Here is a 6,450-nt window from a genome sequence, read left to right on the forward strand (position 1 = left end):
GTCTGATAATGATGTATTTTGTCTAATACTAGAGTTTAGTCTGTCTGATAATGATGCAGTTTGTCTAATACTATAGTTTAGTCTGTCTGATTATAATGTTGTAGTTTGTCTGATACTAGAGTTTAGTCTGTCTAATAATGTTGTAGTTTGTCTAATACTAGAGTTTAGTCTGTCTGATAATGATGCAGTTTGTCTAATACTATAGTTTAGTCTGTCTGATTATAATGTTGTAGTTTGTCTGATACTAGAGTTTAGTCTGTCTAATAATGTTGTAGTTTGTCTAATACTAGAGTTTAGTCTGTCTGATAATGATGCAGTTTGTCTAATACTATAGTTTAGTCTGTCTGATTATAATGTTGTAGTTTGTCTGATACTAGAGTTTAATCTGTCTAATAATGTTGTAGTTTGTCTGATACTAGAATTTAGTCTGTCTGATAATGTTATAGCTTGTCTGATACTAGAGTTTAGTCTGTCTGATTATAATGTTGTTTGTCTGATTTTAGAATTCTAGTCTGGCTTTTTGTAGTCTTGTAGTTTTTTTATGATTATACTTATATAAGATTATACTTGTTATATTTATGGTATTAGACAGTCTGATAACAGTGTTCTAGATTTCTTCATTATAATGTTCTAGTTTATCTGATAATGTTCTAATTTCTGTCACTCTTCTGTTCTAGCTTTTTATGATTATGTGTCTCATTTTCTGAAGTTGGATTTTGAATTTCTAGTTTATATGATTATCATATTGTAGTTGGTATGATTATAATCTAGTTTTTTATTATAGTGTTCTAGGTTTTCTGCTTGTATAGTTCTAGACTGAATACAATGTTGTAGCTTTTATAATAGGGTTTTAGACTGCCTTATGATAATGTTCTAGTTTATGATTATGTGGTTCTTCTCTTTATAATAATGTTCAAGACTGTCTGATTTTCATGACTGCAGTGTTCTATTTTGCATGATGTAGCTTGATTATGTTGTAGTTCGTATTAGTTGGTCTGATTATGTTCTGCTTTTTATGATTATATTGTTTGTTTTTCTGATTATAGTCTGATTATAATGTCTGATTATAATGTACTGTTTTTTATGACTGTATTGTTTGTCTGATTATATTGCTGTAGTTTGTCTGATTATAGGGTTCCAGTAAGCACTATTAAACATGTCTTTGTGTGTGTGATATAGACAATCATCATTGTTAAAGTGACACATTTCAATTGACTAAAGAAAGAATTGAAGAGTTTGCCATGGTTTCCCACCTCTAACAATGAGCCCTGCAGCTCTAGAGTTTTTATTACATTTCAGATATCTACTCTGCCGTATAGGCACTGTATTTTAATAACATTCTTGAGAACTGAATGGCTCATAGATTTCTGAGCATTTGTATCTGTTGCCAAGCAATTAAAAAAAAACAAAAACAAATCAGCTATGAACAAACAAAGACAGAGAATGTGAGAAAATACTCTGACTAACAGTGAAAATGATCTATCTGTAGTTATCTAAAATGTTCATGCAATTACAAGAATGGGCACCATAAAAGTATCATGACTGCTACATGACTCGGGCACAATTTCCAAATCTTCTAGAGTCATATAATGCTTTGAGTAAAATCTTACTCATCCAGTCTAGAAGATTCTCGAACAAATCATTCTTTTGAGTCGAATAGTTTCAATTGATTCAAATAAAAAAAAAAACGGTCTAAATGAGTTCATGAATCAGACTGATCCTATTCAAATCGCTGATTTAATGAACCAGTCACAGCTCAACAGCTTGAGGTTAACAGCTCAATGGAAAGAAGATCAGTGAGTAAATAGTTAAATTTCAGTATTTTCCTCACGCAAAGCATCATTTGACTTCAAAATATTTGTAAATAGCGCATGTGTCCTACTGTTATGATACTTTCATGGTGTGTTGCATCATTTTTGAGGCTTTGTGTCCCCATCCATTCTATTTGCATTGAAACAAACAACCATTTTCACCAAAGAACAATAAGAGAGTGATTAAATGATGACAGATTTTATATTTTTGGTTGAACTAACTCTTTAAAGTGAACATACATACACTATCAGCGGTGAATATCTGTTTCGGGCGAGTCGCTCCTTCTTTCTGGGACACTGTAAACCTTCACAGGGTCTCCTACATAGAGAGAGAGAGAGAGAGAGAGAGAGAGAGAGAGAGAGAGAGAGAGAAAGAGAGACGTCTTCACTAGTCAGGGCGATTTATGGGCTCAGGCCTCACTGAGTAACAACATATAATAGAGCTTCAGCCAGAGCGACAAATCAGTGTTTGTGTGTGTGTGTCCACAAAACAGAATACACACACATTAATGCAGAGTTCAGATGTTTTGTAGCATCCTCTCTTCCTGCCTGTTAACATGACACTTCCTCTTTCTGCACTTACTGTAACTAACCTGCTAAAATTGACCTGTTGAAATCTGATCTTGACATCTGAGCTGGGCCGAGCCGGATCTGTTCACTGAGAAATCTCAGATCCGTCCTTGAATCCGACCAGCTCAGAAATCTATGGAAGCTTGTTTCCGCCACAGAATCTACAAATAAAAAATGTAATTGCAACTTTTTATCTCACAATTCTGACTTTTTTTTTCTTAGAATTGCATGTTTATATCTCATAAATGAAAGTTATAAGCTCACAATTGTGAGTTTAGATCTTGCAGTTCTGACTTTTTTTTCCCCTCTCAGAATTCCCTTCCAAGTCATCTCACAATTTTCAAAAAGAATTCTAAGTTTGCATCTTACATTTCTGTTTTTTTTTTTTTTTTTACCACAGAATAAGAAAAATGTAATTGTGACTTTTTGTCACACAATTCAGACTTTTTTTAATCATAATTGTGAGTTTGTTTTCCAATTGCAAGTTATAAAGTCATAATTGTGCTTTTACTACTCAGAATTTAGATATTTTCTCAGAATTATGAGTTTGCATCTTGCAGTTCTCACTATTTTCTCAAATTCCCAGAAGAATTTCTCAGTTTACATCTCACAATTTAGATTTTGTTTTCTCTGAATTCGGATTTTATGTCTTGCACATCTTTTTCCCCCCAGAATGAATGAATGAATGAACGAACGAATGAATGAATGAATGAATGAATGTAATTGCAACTTTTTATCTCACAATTTTTACTTTTTTCCTCACAATTGCGAATGTTTATCTTGCAATTGGATTTTATAATTGGATTCTAATTCTATAAATTGGATTCTATACATCTCTATAGAGCTACATAACTCTGAGTTTGTACAAAAAAAAAAAGTCTGAATTTTAACTTCTTTCTTTTCTTTTCTTTTACCCCGTGGTGGAAACAAACTTCCATAAAAGTCTGCTTGTTGCCGGCCATTAAAATCAAATTCATGAGCACAAAGAAATACGGATGGAGGGACTCCAGTATACTGTATATGAGTAAAGTATTTTACATGCATATATAAAATACAATGTGTTTAACACCCAAGCAACCTAATTTGATTGCAGTCTAGTTTTGTTGCGGCAATAGCATGAGTGTGATGTAGGCGTACTGTATCTGTGGAGAAAACATGAGGAAGCTCCTTGAAAACAATCAGTAGTTTTATAATTCTGTTTGCTGATATAGTGGCACAAAAATTACACAGTTTACTTTTAATAGAGAGAAAGAGAGGGAAAGAAAGCACAGCAGAGACTAGAGAAAACAGATCCCACAACAAGCCAGCAGAGAAATGAGTCGGAGGAGCGCAGAGATTCGGTCATTACTCTTCTTTCCTTTGAATAACACAATTAAAAGAGGGAAATTGTGCCGAAGCGCTGCGAGTATCTATTCGTCAGCCTAAAGAGCCTCTGTGCCTTGATAAAGACTGTGTTCAATCTCGCTCTGCAGGCAGGACGGCCGTATTAACACGCTGCGGAACGCCTGCAGAATTGGGGAATATTTCATGTAAAAATGCTCTTGACATGCTATTAAGGTGAATTAGCTTGAGCCACTTGACTGTAAATGCTCTGATTAAGCCGCAGCAGCTGTGTGTGTGTGTGTGTGTGTGTGTGGCTGACAGGGTTCAGCTTAACGTCTCTCACACAGTAAGGTGTGTGGAGAGGATTTTTTAAGTGGTGTTCTGCTAAAAGCCCAGTGAGTGAATGACAGATGCTGAGAAACTGTATCTCCTCTGTTTTATGAGCTGAGAGCTGCAGCATCTCGACCTGACAGCGGCTGTCCAGTAATTCCATTAGCAGAGAGGATCTTAAAGAGAGAATCACACTTCTGTCGTCCCTCATGTCATCCACACACGGTGTTTTAATTCTACCATGAAAAACAAAATATGTTGAGTAGAATGTTTGAGCTTCTGTTTTCTGTAGACAACTATAGACACTGTGTGTGTGTGTGTTAAAAAAATAAAAAATACTGTTTTCAGACAGGTTTTCTATATATTGTTTCCATCCATCTATCGTTCTGTTCTTTTTCATTCTCTTTCATTCTGTCATTCTATCTATCGTTCTCTTTCATTCTATCTATCCATCATTCTATCTGTCATTATCTATTTCATTCTATCTATCGTTCTATCTTTCATTCTCTCTTTCATTCCATCTATCGTTCTATCTTTCATTCTCTCTATCTTTTTTATCTATTTATCGTTCTATCATTCTCTCTATCTTTTTTATCTATTTATCGTTCTATCTATCGTTCTGTCTAGCTTTTTTATCTGTTTATCGTTCTATCTATCATTCTGTCTATCTTGTTTTATCTATTTTTCGTTCTTTTATTCTATTATTTTCTCTTTCGTTCTATCGTTCTGTCTGTCTATTGTTCTTTTATTCTATCTTCTATCCATTGTTCTGTCTATTGTTCTATTTGTCATTCTGTCTTACATTCTATCTATCGTTTTGTCTCTGTAGTTCTATCATTCTGTTTATTGTTCTATCTATCGTTCTGTCTATCTTTCTCTTTCATTCTATCTTTCTATTTATCATTCTGTCTTTTTATCTATTTATCGTTCTATCTATCATTCTGTCTATCTTTTGTTTTATCTATTTTTCGTTCTTTCATTCTATTATTAGAATATTATCTATCTATCATTCTATTATTATTTTCATTCTATCGTTCTATCTATTGTTCTATTTGTCATTCTGTCTTACATTTTATCTATTGTTTTGTCTCTTTAGTTCTATCATTCTGTTTATTGTTCTATCTATCGTTCTGTCTGTCTTTCATTCTCTCTTGTATTCTATCTGTCATTTTATCTATATTCTCTCTTTCTTTCTAACTTTCTATCCATGTTTCTTTCTATCGTTCTGTCTATCTTTCATTTTATTTATTTATCATTCACTCTTTCATTCTGTTGTTTTGTCTGTCTGTGGTATGAATTGTTTTCAAATAGGTGCAAACACTCCCCTCATCTACCATTGGTCAGATTATCAGATAGTGCCGCCCTCACCTCACACCATTGGTCAGTGTTGCAGTGTTGTCTAAATATGATGTTGAAACAATTAGTGCATCGTACTGAAATTACCTCAGAGTCACAGCGGTACACTTTTGGAAGGATCAACCTACTAATGTCTTACCTGTAGCTGAGTCTGCAAATTAAGATGTGATACGAGAAAGGATTTTCTCATGCAAACAGAAAGGACAAAAAATTGGATGTGTGTTAAATTATGGGCTTTAGACATTAGTGCTTCTAGTGTAAATACAGCCAGAAGGATGTTATGGTGGTGCACGGGAAAGTGATGTTAAAGTGTCATTTTCTTTGAGAGAGAGAGAGAGAGACAGAGATGCTTTGAACCCATGATAAACTCTAGACAGACTGGTGGAAACCCTCCAAGAGCTGCTTGACTGCTTTTATCTTTCCTGCCATAATTAAACCTGACTGTCCCTCTAATGACACATGACACTATTACAGTCATCCTGAACCTCACTCGAGATGCTGCTGTCTCTCTCACACGCTCAGTGCTTTATAGGCGAGCTGGATTAGATCCAGGCGCTGGGCTCGCCCTGCTTTCCATTCCCTCGTCTTTTATTGTACTATTTTAATAGCAGAACGCTCCACATATTAGCGCACAACTTGATTTTATTACTCGCTGTACAAACGGTTCAGATAAGACACGACAACATAAAATAAGCGAGGATGTCAGCGGACTGCGCGTCTGCCGCATGGCTGGAGGGCGGATAATGGACGAGAAGCCCGGGGATCGATGTACTTGCCTCAACCAGTGGTGTTATTTGAGCTAACGTCAGTGGAAAGCTGACAGTCCGCTCAAATGCGGCCGGTTCAAGTTGCAGAAAGCGCAGGATGAGCAGACAGAGGAGAGTCCATTCTGAGTTCATCCTAATGCACTCGTTCATTGAACAGTACTCGGCCAGACTGTAATTGAAGGAGACGATGTTCTGAGACCCTCGAGGACATAAACGGCCCTCGTCTGTCTGTCCGTCTGTCTGTCTGTCTGTCTGTCTGTCTGTCTGTCTGTCTGTCTATCTATCTATCTATC

This window comes from Sinocyclocheilus anshuiensis, unplaced genomic scaffold (genome assembly GCF_001515605.1).
Source record: "Sinocyclocheilus anshuiensis isolate Anshui unplaced genomic scaffold, SAMN03320099.WGS_v1.1 scaffold515, whole genome shotgun sequence".
Classification (NCBI taxonomy): Eukaryota; Metazoa; Chordata; class Actinopteri; order Cypriniformes; family Cyprinidae; genus Sinocyclocheilus; species Sinocyclocheilus anshuiensis.